The sequence below is a fragment of the Lithobates pipiens genome, unplaced genomic scaffold, assembly GCF_037356315.1.
Source record: "Lithobates pipiens isolate NorthernLeopardFrog02 unplaced genomic scaffold, aLitPip1_a1.2 Scaffold_25, whole genome shotgun sequence".
Lineage (NCBI taxonomy): Eukaryota > Metazoa > Chordata > Amphibia > Anura > Ranidae > Lithobates > Lithobates pipiens.
In genome coordinates this window covers 152873066-152890006 of record NW_027507787.1, presented here as the reverse complement: position 1 = coordinate 152890006, position 16941 = coordinate 152873066, and the positions used below count along the sequence as shown (strand labels likewise).

Genomic DNA, 16941 nt, shown 5'->3' with positions numbered 1-16941 from the left:
ATTCATATGTGTTCGCAGATTAAAGGAATGAGGTGGCAACCCTAGTGGTAGTGCCTGCTGAGAGCAACAGGGGCATCATTTCTGCCGCGGCCATGGCATGTGTACACCCCCAGCCATTGCATCGACAAGGATAGTGGTTAAAACATGGCTTATCCATGGGATTTTACTGCCCCAACCGCTAGTATAAAACAAACCCTCACTCCCATAGTCGGCTTTACTGCCAAGCACTGCTCTGATTGATAGACAGCGGATTTTCCTACCATCCCACACTTCATTGCCCACTTCAGACACGGCAGGCTTTTTCAACCTTTGTACCCCAAAGAAGCCCTTAAAATAATTTGCAGTTCTTGAGGAACCCCTACTAAAACCAGCTTATCGAGGGTCAAATGGGAAAAGTTGCCCCTTACATTGGGACACCAAACCCCCCTAAGTGGCAGTCAGAATGCTTCCCTTATACCCTGTACACACAAGCGGATTTTCCATCGGAAAAAACTTGGATGGTTTTTCCAGCGGAATTCCGCTCAAGCTTGGCTTGCATACACATGGTCACACAAAAATTCTCGGAACTTTCAACCGTCAAGAACGCGGTGACGTGCAACACTACGATGAGCCCGATAAAATGAAGCCCAAGTCCAACAGAAAATGCTTAAGAAAGCCTTAGCTATAGATGGAGGAGCCCTAGGGTTCCATTGCACCCTAGTTGAGAACCACTGGTATAGGTTCACATGACCACTTTCTACAGCTACAAAAATAGGGTATACCAACAATTCTTTTTTTTTTATAAAATACTTTTTCAGGCCATTAGAGTGATTTTATTGAATACAATAGCATACTTTTCTTTATTTGACTCACATGTACTTTAATTTCTTTCGTTTTCCAAACCTGCCTTTATTTTCATAGGAGCAAGTAAGGAATATTTACCTGTATTTTTATTTTTTTAAATGTATTTATTTCTACAGAACAACCTAATATAAATGCAATGTCCTTTTAATTCCCACCTCCTAATTCCAGCCCGTCAGGGGCGACCTCTGAGCAGACATTAGAAGGTGCGGCAATTGTGCAGCAAGGTAAAAATTCATTTGGCAAAGCACAGCTATTACCTTTATTGTGCAGCTGAAACACTTTGGCTGATTATCTTTTATTGACCCGGGAATGCCGCTGTAATTTCTCCCTTCCCTTTGATGTTTAAGAAACAGAAAAAAATGAAATGGAGTCCTATAATTGATCAGTCTCTGCCAATTTGTTGGCTTTTTGGAGAAAAAGGCACAAAACAAAAACAGTCTCCATATGATATTCTTGCACACTGCCGAGTGTTTTAGCCTCCCATAGTGATGAAATGAATAATTAAAGCTGCCTCTGATTCCATGGCCTGTTTAAAGGGTTTTTATATCTTTTAATATACGGCTCTGCTGTTGAAGAGTGGGGATGTGCTGCAAGAGGATGCTTTACAAGCAGCGCCTCCAAATTTATAGAGAGAAATACTGGAGGGTTTTTTGTGTGTATATATGAGAAGAGATGAGTGTTCTGTGTCTGTGTTTATTCTATGGCACAAACATATTCTATTGCGTGTTACATCAGTCTCTGCTCCAGAGGAGCTTACACTCTAATGTCCCACTCTAGTTACACACAGCTATTATACATTTATATAGCTCTGACATATTCCATAGTGCTGTACAGAGAACTCTGAGCCTGTCACACCAGTCTGTGCACCAAAGGAGCTTACACTCTAATGTCCCACCACAGTCATTTGTAGCTATTAATATATATATATATATATATATATATATATATATATATATATAGCGCTGACATAATGCACAGTGCTATACAGAGAACACTGAGCCAGTCATATCACTCTGTGCACCAGAGGAGCTTACACTCTTATGTCCCCACCACAGTCACACACTATTATTAATATACATTTATATAGCTCTGACAGTCACACACTATGATTACACTTTTATATATTTCTGGCATGTTCAGCAGTGCTGTACAGAGAATGGTGAGACGGTCAAATGCGTCTTCACGAGAGGAGCTTACATTCTAAAGTCCCCACCATGGTCAGACAGTGTTGTTATTATTATTATACATTTATATAGCTCTGATATATTCCACAGTTCTGTACAGAGAACACTGAGCCAGTCACATTAGACTCTGCACCAGAGGAGCTTACACTCTAATGTTCCAACACAGTTACACACTATCATTATTATTATATGTTTATATAGCTCAGACATATTCCATAGTGTTGTACAGAGAACATTGAGCCTGTCACATCAGTGGATTAGGCCACCATTGTGTTTTTGTTTTGGATAAAGACCACTCTGGCACCTATAGCAATCTAACACAAATATATGGAGAACATATACACTCTAGGCATATAGAAACTTTGCACTAAGTCCTTTATGAAGGCCTCGCTTGTATTTATAGGATAATACAAGTGATCAATTCAAATGATAAAAAGAGACCTCTCTGTGCAGTGGCCAGCAAGAATATTGTCTGCATGGAGTTTGTATGTTTTCCCTATTTTTTTTCTTTTGAATGCTTTATTTTTCTTCCCAAAAGCATGATTTCTTTCACCTATTCTTTCTTTGACCTCCACCCCTAATTTTTACTCTCCCCTTCTATGTACCCCCTTGTACTCTCAAATTCCAGTTTTCTGTCTTGTCTTCTTGCTTTTGTTCCTTTCCTTTCTTTCTCCCCTTTCTTTCTTTCTCTCCTTTCTCTCTCTCTCTCCCTCTCCCTCTTCCTCTCCTTTCTTTTCTTTCTCTCTCTTTCGCTCTCTATCTCACTCTCTCGCTCTCGCGCTTTCTCTCTCTCTCTCTCTCTCTCTCTCTCTCTCTCTCTCGCTCTCTCTCTCCCTCTCCCTCACCCCCTCCCCCTCTCCCTCTCCTTTCTTTTCTTTCTCTCTCTTTCGCTCTCTCTTTCGCTCTCTCTTTCGCTCTCTCTTTCGCTCTCTCTTTCGCTCTCTATCTCGCTCTCTATCTCGCTCTCTATCTCGCTCTCTATCTCGCTCTCTATCTCGCTCTCTATCTCGCTCTCTATCTCGCTCTCTATCTCGCTCTCTATCTCGCTCTCGCTTTCTCTCTCGCTCTCGCTCTCTCTCGCTTTCTCTCTCGCTCTCTCTCGCTCTCTCTCGCTCTCTCTCGCTTTCTCTCTCGCTCTCTCTCGCTCTCTCTCGCTCTCTCTCGCTCTCTCTCGCTCTCTCTCGCTTTCTCTCTCGCTCTCTCTCGCTTTCTCTCTCGCTTTCTCTCTCGCTTTCTCTCTCGCTTTCTCGCTCTCTCTCTCTCTCTCGCTCTCCCTCGCTCTCTCTCGGTCTCGCTCTCTCGCTCTCTCTCGGTCTCGCTCTCTCGCTCTCTCTCGGTCTCGCTCTCTCTCGGTCTCGCTCTCTCTCGGTCTCGCTCTCTCTCGGTCTCGCTCTCTCTCGGTCTCGCTCTCTCTCGCTCTCTCTCGCTCTCGCTCTCTCTCGCTCTCTCTCGGTCTCGCTCTCTCTCGGTCTCGCTCTCTCTCGCTCTCTCTCGCTCTCTCTCGGTCTCGCTCTCTCTCGCTCTGTCTCGGTCTCGCTCTCTCTCGCTCTCTCTCTCCCTCTCCCTCACCCCCTCCCCCTCTCCCTCTCCTTTCTTTTCTTGCTCTCTCTTTCGCTCTCTATCTCGCTCTCTATCTCGCTCTCTATCTCGCTCTCTATCTCGCTCTCTATCTCGCTCTCTATCTCGCTCTCTATCTCGCTCTCTATCTCGCTCTCGCTTTCTCTCTCGCTCTCGCTCTCTCTCGCTTTCTCTCTCGCTCTCTCTCGCTTTCTCTCTCGCTCTCTCTCGCTTTCTCTCTCGCTCTCTCTCGCTTTCTCTCTCGCTCTCTCTCGCTTTCTCTCTCGCTCTCTCTCGCTTTCTCTCTCGCTTTCTCGCTCTCTCTCGCTCTCACTCTCACTCTCTCTCTCGCTCTCTCGCTCTCTCTCGGTCTCGCTCTCTCTCGGTCTCGCTCTCTCTCGGTCTCGCTCTCGCTCTCGCTCTCTCTCGGTCTCGCTCTCTCTCGGTCTCGCTCTCTCTCGCTCTCTCTCGGTCTCGCTCTCTCTCGCTCTCTCTCGGTCTCGCTCTCTCTCGCTCTCTCTCGGTCTCGCTCTCTCGCTCTCTCGCTCTCTCGCTCTCTCTCGCTCTCTCTCGCTCTCTCTCGCTCTCTCGCTCTCTCTCGCTCTCTCTCGCTCTCTCGCTCTCTCTCGCTCTCTCTCGCTCTCTCTCGGTCTCGCTCTCTCGCTCTCTCTCGGTCTCGCTCTCTCTCGGTCTCGCTCTCTCGCTCTCTCTCGCTCTCTCTCGGTCTCGCTCTCTCGCTCTCTCTCGGTCTCGCTCTCTCTCGGTCTCGCTCTCTCTCGGTCTCGCTCTCTCTCGGTCTCGCTCTCTCGCTCTCTCTCGCTCTCTCTCGCTCTCTCGCTCTCTCGCTCTCTCTCGCTCTCTCGCGCTCTCGCGCTCTCTCGCGCTCTCGCGCTCTCTCGCTCTCTCTCGCTCTCTCGCGCTCTCGCTCTCTCGCGCTCTCTCGCGCTCTCTCGCTCTCTATCTCGCTCTCGCTTTCTCTCTCGCTCTCGCTCTCTCTCGCTCTCTCTCTCGCTTTCTCTCTCGCTCTCGCTCTCCCTCGCTCTCTCTCGCTCTCTCTCGCTCTCTCTCGGTCTCGCTCTCTCTCGCTCTCTCTCGGTCTCGCTCTCTCTCGGTCTCGCTCTCTCTCGCTCTCTCTCGGTCTCGCTCTCTCTCGGTCTCGCTCTCTCGCTCTCTCTCTCGGTCTCGCTCTCGCTCTCTCTCGCTCTCTCTCGCTCTCTCTCGGTCTCGCTCTCTCTCGCTCTCTCTCGGTCTCGCTCTCTCTCGGTCTCGCTCTCTCTCGCTCTCTCTCGGTCTCGCTCTCTCTCGCTGTCTCTCGGTCTCGCTCTCTCTCGGTCTCGCTCTCTCGCTCTCTCTCGGTCTCGCTCTCTCTCGGTCTCGCTCTCTCGCTCTCTCTCGGTCTCGCTCTCTCTCGGTCTCGCTCTCTCTCGCTCTCTCTCGCTCTCGGTCTCGCTCTCTCTCGGTCTCGCTCTCTCGCTCTCTCTCTCGGTCTCGCTCTCGCTCTCGCTCTCTATCTCGCTCTCGCTCTCGCTCTCTATCTCGCTCTCGCTCTCGCTCTCTATCTCGCTCTCGCTCTCGCTCTCTATCTCGCTCTCGCTCTCTATCTCGCTCTCGCTCTCTATCTCGCTCTCGCTCTCTATCTCGCTCTCTATCTCGCTCTCTATCTCGCTCTCTATCTCACTCTCTATCTCGCTCGCTCTCGCTCTCGCTCTCTATCTCGCTCTCTATCTCGCTCTCTATCTCGCTCTCTATCTCGCTCTCGCTTTCTCTCTCGCTCTCGCTCTCTCTCTCGCTTTCTCTCTCGCTCTCGCTCTCCCTCGCTCTCTCTCGCTCTCTCTCGCTCTCTCTCGCTCTCTCTCGGTCTCGCTCTCTCTCGCGCTCTCTCGGTCTCGCTCTCTCTCGCACTCTCTCGGTCTCGCTCTCTCTCGGTCTCGCTCTCTCTCGCTCTCTCTCGGTCTCGCTCTCTCTCGCTCTCTCTCGGTCTCGCTCTCTCTCGCTCTCTCTCGGTCTCGCTCTCTCTCGCTCTCTCTCGGTCTCGCTCTCTCTCGGTCTCGCTCTCTCTCGGTCTCGCTCTCTCTCGGTCTCGCTCTCTCTCGGTCTCGCTCTCTCTCGCTCTCTCTCGGTCTCGCTCTCTCTCGCTCTCTCTCGGTCTCGCTCTCTCGCTCTCTCTCGGTCTCGCTCTCTCTCGGTCTCGCTCTCTCTCGCTCTCTCTCGCTCTCGGTCTCGCTCTCTCTCGGTCTCGCTCTCTCGCTCTCTCGGTCTCGCTCTCTCGCTCTCTCGCTCTCTCTCTCGGTCTCGCTCTCGCTCTCGCTCTCTATCTCGCTCTCGCTCTCTATCTCGCTCTCGCTCTCGCTCTCTATCTCGCTCTCGCTCTCTATCTCGCTCTCGCTCTCTATCTCGCTCTCTATCTCGCTCTCTATCTCGCTCTCTATCTCGCTCTCTATCTCGCTCTCTATCTCGCTCTCTATCTCGCTCGCTCTCGCTCTCGCTCTCTATCTCGCTCTCTATCTCGCTCTCTATCTCGCTCTCTATCTCGCTCGCTCTCGCTCTCGCTCTCTATCTCGCTCTCTATCTCGCTCTCTATCTCGCTCTCGCTTTCTCTCTCGCTCTCGCTCTCTCTCGCTCTCTCTCGGTCTCGCTCTCTCTCGGTCTCGCTCTCTCTCGGTCTCGCTCTCTCTCGCTCTCTCTCGGTCTCGCTCTCTCTCGCTCTCTCTCGGTCTCGCTCTCTCTCGCTCTCTCTCGGTCTCGCTCTCTCTCTCGCTCTCTCTCGGTCTCGCTCTCTCGGTCTCGCTCTCTCGCTCTCTCTCTCGGTCTCGCTCTCGCTCTCTCGCTCGCTCGCTCTCGCTCTCTCTCTCGCTCGCTCTCTCTCGCTCTCTCGCTCTCGCTCGCTCTCTCTCTCGCTCGCTCTCTCTCGCTCTCTCTCGCTCGCTCTCGCTCTCTCACACACACACCTTCTTCTCTTTTCTCTTTTTCTCTGTCACTTGAGAATATTCAAAACCTGTTTTGTTCATTGTGCCCATGTAAATTTATAAAACCTTACTGGAATTGTAAATATTTAGAAACATTTGTGTATTCTCTAACACATTTTTATTTATTTTTCTTTGTTTCCTGGCTGGGTTTTAGATCTCGCTATCTGTATCTTATTATAGAGAATGTTACAATGGCAAAGAAGTTTGGATGTTTATTATAGGTTTCATTAGTTGGGATACTTACTTAGCTGATTGGCATTATACTAGTGAATCTGTGTTGCTTCAAACTAACTTGGTCTTGACCAGGTAAGCTTCTATATTTAAATATTCCACTGTGAATGTTTCATGTGAATAAATATTCTGCTGTCTAAGTGAGAGAAATACTTTAGAAAATCAACTTCAAGGTATTTCAAACATATATTTGGTAGTTCTGCAGTACCTGAAAATGGTCCAACATTTGTAGTCAACTTTTAAGGTTTGGAAGATCCAAAGCACTGTACTCACTGTACTCATCATCTTATCTAAGTAGATTAACAGTGAACCTAGCATCGAAATGCAAGGTCTGCTTACTGTTTAGATCCCCAAATACCATGCAAAAATGCCACATTACATGCGCAAAAAAAAAATGAAACTCTACTTACCACTCTGCCTGCACTGTCTAGGGGAAGGTGAGATCCTGGGAATGCCGAGGATCCAAAATCTCATGGTAAGACTCTCCATGAGATTTGGGATCCTCTACATTCCCAGGATAGCTTAGTAATGTCAAAAGTGTTTCAAGCGTTCTGGTGAGATCCTGGGAAAATGGAGGATCCCAAATCTTATGGTAAAACTCTCCGTTAGATTTGGGATCCCCAGCTTTCCCAGGATCTTGAGACATTGAGATCAAGAAATGAATAGAGAGAGTATTGGTAAAACATATAATCCGTCTACTTGTCTTTTCTTGGTGATGGTTTAACAACCAGGTTAATTTTTTCAATTGACACCAGTCTGTTCCATCACCTATTGCCATTCAATGGAAACCTGTGCTAAGAGAAATGGATGGGCTCCTTCTATTGGCCTCCCTCTAAAACTGCTAGTTTCCTGGCTGTCATGCCAATACACTATTTTTTTATTTTGTATTTTTACAGAGTCCCTGGCTTTGATAGAGAGTTCTAATGTAACGGTCTATGTGCTTGTTTCATATCAATTATTTAAAATGTTTTAAAATAAAATAATAACCAGATAACTTGCACCTAGTTTATTTTGGCTGAACTTTGACAGTCTGCATATTTTCTTGCTCACGCAATGGCTGGCGATTCTTCCACTCTCAATCATACAAATGTGGACAGATCCTTAATGTTATCAGATACAGTGCAGGACCAATGGTCCTGCATGGTTTATGATGACCTCAAAGAGAGGGGCCACTTAGTGGAACCAACCATTCACTCCAGGACCTACAGGGAAGAAGCCTGTGGGAACCTCTGCATCACACCCCCTATACCAGGTGCCTCCAAGCTTTTTAAACAAAGAGCTAGTTTGCTGTCCTTCATACGTTAAAGGGGCCTGTGTCAGTGGGCTAAATAGTGCCCCAACAATGGTGTCAGTGTAAGGAATGGTCCTTGTATAAGTGGGAGAAACAGTGCCCTAATGGCTGGATAAGGGCAAGAAAAGGGCCACAGTTTGGAGACTACTGCCCTAGACCAGGCGCCTCCAAAATTTCTAAACAAAGGGCCAGTTTACTGTCCCTCAGACTTTAGGGGGGGCCAGACTGTGGCCATTGGGAGTAGAAAATGCCCCTATATGGAAAAAAAATAATGCCTCATTGTTGGTTTCAGTGAGAGTAATAGTGCCCCATCATTGGTGTCACAGGGAGGAATTGTGCCCCATCATTGGTGTCACAGGGAGGAATTGTGCCCCATCGTTGGTGTCACAGGGAGGAATTGTGCCCCATCGTTGGTGTCACAGGGAGGCATTGTGCCCCATCGTTAAGGTCACTGGGAAGAATTGTGCCCCATCGTCGAGGTCTCTGGGAGGAATTGTTCCGCATTGTTGGTGTCACTGGGATGAATTGTGCCCCATCATTGGTGTCATTGGGAGGAATTGTGTCCCTTCATTGGTGGCATTGGGAGGAATTGTGTCCCTTCATTGGTGGCATTGGGAGGAATTGTGTCCCTTCATTGGTTTTGGGGAATAGTGTCCCCATTGTTGGTGTCACTGCGGGAATTGTGCCCCATTGTTTATGTTATTGGGACGATTAGTGCCCCATCATTGGTGTCATTGGGAGAGATTGTGCCCCTTCATTGGTGTCAGTGGGGGCAATTATGCCCCATTGTTGGTATCGGTGGATGAAACCGTGCTCCAAGGGCCACATAAAAGCAAGCAAAGGGCCGTAGTTTGGAGACCACTGCCCTAGACTAAAGAAGCATTCATTTGTGAATATACAAGGGGGGGCATAATAGCAAGTTTTTAATGTTTATCGGAATTCAGGTTTCAATTTCTTGATGGCTATAGTGGTGGGACAATGTGTAATGTTATAAGGGTAAAGGGGACTGAACAATTTGCAAAGTCATTACCTTTTTTTCCAAAAATAAAATAAATCCAATTCTATTATAGTTATGTGTGTGTCATTTGGCTCTTGCCAGACTTATTTAATTTTGGAGAACCAGGACAACCTCTGATTCCAACAGAGTTCCTGAATCTCATCCTTTTTTTATGTCTGTCACATTAGCAGAAAGGGACCGCATGCACCAAGTACGGCGTCCCGAGTGGTCTTCTCCTGCCGCTTATTAAACACTACATAAAGATGGGAATAATTGCTAGGATACTGCGGCTCACCATTTGTGTCTTGCATGATTACAGACTACTGAGCGATAATAACAGCCTTTTTAATTTTCCATTTTGTAAGATCCTTCCAAGCCAAAGCTGTAAATGATTCACTTTATTGTGTTGAAATATTGTGCAATGAATTACTTATGCAACCTCCTATGGGGGTGAAGAGTTGCTAGGAGATTAGCCCCTGTCGAACTATGACCCCCATAACATTGCCTTGGAGAAGAGTCTGGTTACCTTAGTGTCGGTTATCGGAAACCTTCCCACGTGCAGGCATTTCTGGGGAAGACCTTAAGAACCAACTGAAGCTGATGCAGAAAATGACTTCATTTTGGTGTTATTGTTATCATTGGCACTTTGGTTAAGTAAGTCATAGGACGCTTGGTGACAAACATGTTTTCATTTATAATTAAAAGAATTTTAATTATAGCTTACAAACTTGAAAATTTACTAATTTACTACACCTTCTGTCAGGTGGGAGGTGTGTGGTTACTAGTTTGGTTCTTCATAGTGACTCAACTTTTTTTTTTAAAGCTTTTTTCCCGTTCATTTGTCACTTTTGTAGAACTCTGTAAACCATCCTTAGTGATGCTAATAGATGTAGCTCCTCTTTAAAGCAGAGCTCCACCCTAAAGTGGAACTTCCGCTCATCGGAACCCTCCCCCCCTCTGGCGCCACAATTGGCACCTTTCAGGGAAGAGGGGGGTGCAGATACCTGTACAGTACAGGTATTTGCACCCACTTCCGGCATAGATATCCGCAGAATCTGCGGATATTTACGCCACTTCCTGCGGGTCCCCCGCTGTCCACTAGGAAACACACGGATCCCAGAGACCGCGGGGACCATCCTTATTGCGCAGCGTGACTTGCGCATGCACAGTAGGGAACCGGGAAGTGAAGCCGCAAGGCTCCACTTCCTGATTCCCATATCCAAGATGGAGGTGGCAGCACCCGAGAGACGATCGAGAGATCGGCTTCAGGTGCTGACATCGCGGGCGCGCTGGGCAGGTAAGTGTCCTTATTTTGAAAGTCAGGAGCTACAGTATTTGTCGCTGACTTAAAAAAAAAAAAAAAAAAAAAAAAAAGAGGCGGAACTCCCGCTTTAACACTCCTTGCTATGGTGTTGAGTAAGGCTTAATGTACACGGGACGTTTTTACAACCTCTCCTGAACGTTTTAACTTGACAGATAGTAACTGGAGTTTAAAAAGTCTGCTTTGCAGCATTTAGCCGCGTTTGCTGTTTGAAGCGTTTAAACATACAAAAAGAAAATAGCTGAAAGTAAAAAACGCCTGTAAACTAAATGCAGCTAAAGGCAAGTTTACAGGCATTTGCCTCTGAACATCCATCCTGAACGCATTTTTTTTTTTTTTGCGTTCCAAAAAATACTTCTAAACTCAACTGCCTAGAAACGACCCTTTGTACATGTTCTGATAAGATAACATAGAAGAGAGTTCAGGGGCAGCTGAAAAAAACGCCCAACTGCTCCTAGACGTCCGTTAAGCAGCAGCAGTGTACATGAGTCCTAAACACTTTCTGTATGTTTCAAAAACGTTATGCCCAAAACAAGTTGAATTTTTTTTTGTTCTCAAAATTAGTTAATACCAGGAGCACAATCATCCAGATCGTTTAGGCTTCATGTACACTGCTGCTGATAAATGAACGTTTAGGAGCAACTGGGCATTTTTTTTTCCAACTGCCCGTGAACTCTCCTCTACGTTATTTTATCAGTACATGTACACAGCGTCATTTATAGGCAGTTGAGTTTAGAAGCATTTTTTGGAAAGTAAAAAAATGCGTTCAGGATGGATATTCAGAGGAATTTGAAACGCCAAATGCCTGTAACAGCTTGTAAACGCGGTAACTCACACTCAGCTTCGTTTAATTTACAGGCGTTTTTAATTTTTGAGAAATATGGTAAATGGTCTGTAGTGCAAATCTGCAAAAAGCACAAAAAAGCATAGGTGTAAATCAGGCCTAAGCCTTACTCTCCTTAACCTTAACTGTGAGTGCTATACGGCTTTTCATTGTTATCAGCATTATTCCAAGCCAGGTTTACCTTTTTTATACTTCTACAAAATTTGTAAATATGTAGCTGATTTTTTTCAGTCAAAACAAGCCAAACAATTTAAAAAAATACAAATGTTATATCCACAGTATTGTTGTCATTATAGTATTATGTTTGTGATAAAAACACACTTTTATATTTTTATAGTTTTTCAATTAAAGGTAATTTTTTTTTTTTTTTTTTTTTTTACAGATGCAATAAATGTGCTTTCACACTGAAGTGTTGGAGGCGTTTTTAGTGGCTCTTTACCATAATTTTAGCGGTGCTATTCGGCAAAAAAGGTTTAAAACTGTCCGCAAAGCGCCGCTGCAGCGGTTCTGCCCATTGATTTCAATAGGAAGGGGTGCTTTAGGAGTGGAGTGTACACTGATCCTACAGCGCTGCAAAGATGCTGATTGCATGACTTTTTTTTACCATCCTGCAAGCGCGTCGCTCCAGTGTGGAAGCACTCGGGCTTTCACACTCTGTAGTCAGAAGACAGGCTCTTTACAGGCTCTATACAGGTACTATTTTTGAGGCTGTATCGCCTGTAACGCGCCTCAGTGTGAAAGCAGCTTAAGTTTAAGGTTAATGGTAGTTTTAAGGGAAGGCTCAGATAATAGATTAGGCTTTGGGGTCGATTTCTTAAAAGCAAATAGGCCTTTCACTTTACCAGTAACTTTTCACTTAGTTTAGTGAATGTGGTGAATCTCTGCTGCCTTCCATTATCCAATCATGTGTATAATTTTGTTTTAAATTTTCCTTGCACAAGATTGGGTATTCTTTGCAATGTGAATGTTCACCATATTCTCTAAGCTAAGTGAAAATTACATTGCAAAGTGAACAGTCTATTTGCCTTTAATAAATCAATGTGTCAGTTTAGCAAAGCTATGTGTTTAGATTTAGGCCCCTCTCTCGCAGGCAGAATGATCGGGTCCGCCTGTCACTTTTTCAGGTGGAGCCAATTAGACCATCCATTGCTCTCTATGGAATGCCATGTCTCCACTGATGCCCACCGGCACCATCTGTCGGTCGGATCAAATTAGAGGGCAGTCAGGTGTGAGAGGAGAGCGGGCTGCGTCTGTGACACAGGTCCACTCTGCATAAGTGTAGCGGATATGGACCAACCATCTGCCTGCTCAGTGGGTATCAGCAGACCGATTCCCCGCTGATCAGGTGGTCTCCTGGCGGAGTGCACCTCATGTAAAAGGGGTCTATGGCTAACAGGTGAAACAGTTAAATTAAGTTTCAGAAATTGGACCTATGTTTGGAGTTGAGCTTAGGTTCGGATTTGTGTTTTAGTGTTAGTTTGAGGAATGCATTTATGAGTTTAGTTAACTATAACATAGTATTAAATCATTTTTATTTAGGTGTTGCATTGATTTTTCAGCTTTGACGATCCGCCGCATCGAATTTGATATGATTAAAACTCATCTTGTGTTTTTCTAATCTATGGGGTTGATTAACTAAAACTGGAGAGTGAAAAATCTGGTGCAGTTGTGCATGGTAGCCAATCAGCTTCCAACTTATTCATTTAAGCTTTGATAAAAAAAAAAAAAACAACAACCTGGAAGTTTGTTTTTATGTAGAGCTGCACCAGATTTTCACTCTCCAGTTTTAGTAAATAATGCCCCATACACACGGTCAGATTTTTTCCGACGGATTTTGGCCAAAACTTGTCTTGCATACACACGGTCTCACAAAGTTGTCGGAAAATCCAATCATTCAGAACAAGGTGACATACAAAACATATGACGGGACTACGTAGAGGCCAGTAGCCAATAACTTTAGTCTCCAAATTTTTTCTGAGCATGTGTGGAACTTTGTGCATCGAAATTCTCTACACGCGGTCATAAAAAGTCAGATCGGATGTGGTGGCGGAAAATTTTAAATCCAGCTCTCAAACATTTTCTGTCGGAAATTCTGACAGAAAAAGTACGATAGAGCCCAAACACGATCTCATTTTCCGACAACATGATCTGATCTAACTTTTTCAGTCGGAATTTCTGACTGTGTGTATGGGGCCTAAGGCCATTTCACCTGCTTGACCACGTAAACATTTTGTTTCTGAAAATCACCATCTCCAGTGTTTGAGGCTGATGCAGGGTTCCTTTTATTAGGTTTCCAAAAACATTATTGATAATGATGACTTCTGAAAGATGTGCATAAATGCTTTTGCTGGTATCATTGATGCTTTAGCACTTTTTCTATGTAAGACGTCACGTTCCCATTTAAAGGGAGTTGTAAATATGAAACTGATTAAATTTATTTTGGACTTTTCTTGTTCAATTTCTTAGTATAGAACCGGATACATCGTTGTACAATTTAGTTTTGTATATGCTGCTATGCAATCAAAACACAATAAACAGTGTGCGCGATAGGTGTAAGTTCATTAATAGCACAAAGAATAATACAACTTGGAGCAAAATGTCAAGTCATAAACAGAACTATTGCAAATGGACAACCCTGACTCATGGGGATAATCCCGCTAAAGAGCCCCATAATATCAGGATTACGAAGTTTTTAATCTAACTTGCACAGTTCAAATAAGTAGTCAAGAAAAGAAAGAAAAGTAGGGCAAGAAGAGGGAAACCAGGGGGTCTAGTAGGTGCAACGGCCAATTTTCGAATATCAGTGGGTAGTTCCATGGGTGTACAATCAAGGTTCCAGTAGTGATTGAGCAAAGTCTTGTGGCAGGCAATTATCTACCCATGGCTGCCATATATGTTTTACAGATACAATCGAGTAACGTGGCCTCAATTTTGCTATGGATCATAAATTGCAGTATTCTATGTTTTATTTTGAGAATACAAAGATTGGGTGTTTTCCATGCCTTGGAGGTTGTTTAGATGCAGTAGTAACGTATAACAAAAGTTTAAATTGTGTCGTAGTGAGATCAGGCGGACGTTTATTTAATATGGCTGTGGTAGCGCCAGGCGTGAGGGTTATTAATTTTGGACTTTTACTGGCATTGGTCAGTTTTCAGCATTTTCCTGTTGCAAGAGCCGAAAAGAAATGTAACTTAGTATGAAATTGATGGTTTCTTTCACGTATACCAAGAACAGCTCAGTGTAACTACAGTTTGTTTTCTGATACTATCAGCAGCACTATTTTTATAAAGTATTTTATACAGTGCACAATGGGTGTAAGAGCAACAATCGCACAAAGAATAGCACAAGTTGGAGAAAAATGTCAAGTCATAAACAGAACAATTGCAAATGGACAATCACGCTTAAGAGTTCCATAATATCAGGAATATGAAGATGCCTATCTAACTTGCACAGGTCAAGTAGTCAAGAAAGGAAGAAAGCAGAAGAAGAGTAGGGGAAGAAGAGGGAAACCAGGGGGTCCGGTTTGTGCGGTGGTCAAACAGCCAATTTTAGAATATCAATGTGTAGCTCCATGGGTGTACAATCAAGGTTCCAGTAGTGATTGATTGAAGTGTTTAGGGATGCATTTGAGTAATATCGCATCAATTTTGCTATGAATAATAAATTATTATACAGGAGTTATATAGCTCCAACAGTTTGAGCAACACTTTACAATATAACAGGAGACAATACAGCAATAATACAATTCAATAGCGGGGGTGCTGATGCTCGTGGCCGATGGTCATGATGACCACTGGCCACGAGCGATCGCAAGAGGCAGAACAGGGACGTGTGTGTGTGTGTGTGTGTGTGTGTGTGTGTGTGTGTGTGTGTGTGTGTGTGTGTGTGTGTGTGTAAACACACAAATCCCTGTTCTGTTCTGTGAGGAGTGACAGATGGTGAGTTCCTAATAGCTAGGAACCATGATTTGTCATTTCCTCTAGGTCAGTCCCCTCCCCCTACAGTTAGAAACACACACAGGGAACACAGTTAACCCCTTAATCGCCCCCTAGTGTTAACCCCTTCCCTGCTAGTGACAATTTTACAGTAATCAGTGCATCAGCGCAGATCACCGCCATTACTAGTAAAAAATAATAATAATAAAAATGCTGTAAATCTATCATGTATTTTTTACACCCTATAACTTTTGTGCAAACCAATCAATATACGCTTATTGCAATTTTTTTTTTTTTTTTTTTACCAAAAATATGTAGAAGAATATATATTGGCCTAAGCTGAGAAAAAATGTGCTTTAAAAAAAAATTGTGATATTTTTGTGATAGCAAAAAGTACAAAATATTGTGTTGTTTTTTTTTTTCAAAATTGTCGTTCTGTTTTTTGGTTTAAAGCACAAAAAATAAAAACCGCAGAGATGATCAAATACCACCAAAAGAAAGCTCCATTTGTGGGGGAAAAAAGGACATCAATTTTGTTTGGGTGCAGCCTTGCACGACCACGCAATTGTCAGTTAAAACAACGCAGTGCCAAATCACAAAAATTCAGCAGCCAAATCTTCCAGGGCTGAAGTGGTTAATAATAAATTGCAGTATTCTATGTTTCGTTTTGAGAAGAGAAAGGTTGGGTGCTTTGGTGCAGTACTAACATATAACAAAAGTTTCAATTCTGTCGTAGTTAGATCAAGTCGGTATTTATTTAATAAAAAGAATAAAAAATTATGTGTTCCAAGGCACCATAAGCAATTGGCCTCCATCCCAAATTTGAATAACCAAATCAAACTTTCTTTCTGTGTTTATTTAATAGGACTGTGGTAGGGTCAGGTGTCACTGTTATTTATTTTGGACTTTTACTGGCGTTGGTCAGTTTTCAGCATTTTCCTGTTGCAAGAGCAGAAAAAATGTGGACTTTAAAGATGTATGATGTTGATGGGTTCTCTTAAGTATGTCAAGTATGTCAAGCACAGCTCTGTGTAACTACAGTTTGCTGATGCTGTCAGCAGAACTTCTTTATAATGTATTTTAAACAGTGCACAATGGGTGTAAGATCAACAATAGCAAAAAGAAAAATACAAGTTGGAGCAAAATGTTGAGTCATAAACGGAACAATTTGCAAATGGATAACCCTGAATCGTGGGGGCAATCACGCTTAAGAGCGCCATAATATCAGGAATATGAATATCTAACGTACACAGTTTGAATAAGTAGTCAAAAAAGGAAGAAGGTGAAAGAAAAGGGAAACCGGGAGGTCCGGTAGGTGCGGTGGCCAAGCAGCGGGCAATTTTAGAATATCAGTGGGTAGCTCCATAGGTGTACAATCAAGGTTCCAACTAGTGATTGATCAAAGTCTTGTGGCAGGCAATTGTCTACCCATGGCTGCCATATTTTTAAGTGTTTAGGAATGCAATCAAGTAATATGGGCTTGATTTTCATACATTGTGGTAGTCTATCTTTCATTTTAAGAAGACAAAGATTGGGTGTTTTCCATGCCTTGGTGATTGTTTCGATGCGGTGGTAACTGGTAACAAAATATTAAATTGTGTGGTAGTTAGATCAGGTGAGTGTTTTTGTGGTAGGGTCAGGCATGAGGGTTATTTGTTTTGAACTTTTATTGGCATTGGTCAGTTTTCAGCAGAATTTTTTTTTGAACTTTGTATGAAATTTATGGTTTCTCTTAAGTATATCAAGCCCAGCTCAGTTTGTTTTCTGATACT

General features: G+C 44.1%; 1 protein-coding gene across 7 annotated transcripts in view; it reads left to right on the top strand.

Annotated features, from left to right (window-relative positions):
• VTI1A (vesicle transport through interaction with t-SNAREs 1A) overlaps nt 1-16941 on the top strand; it is a 668116-nt gene that overhangs the window by 122979 nt on the left and 528196 nt on the right. The window lies entirely within an intron of this gene.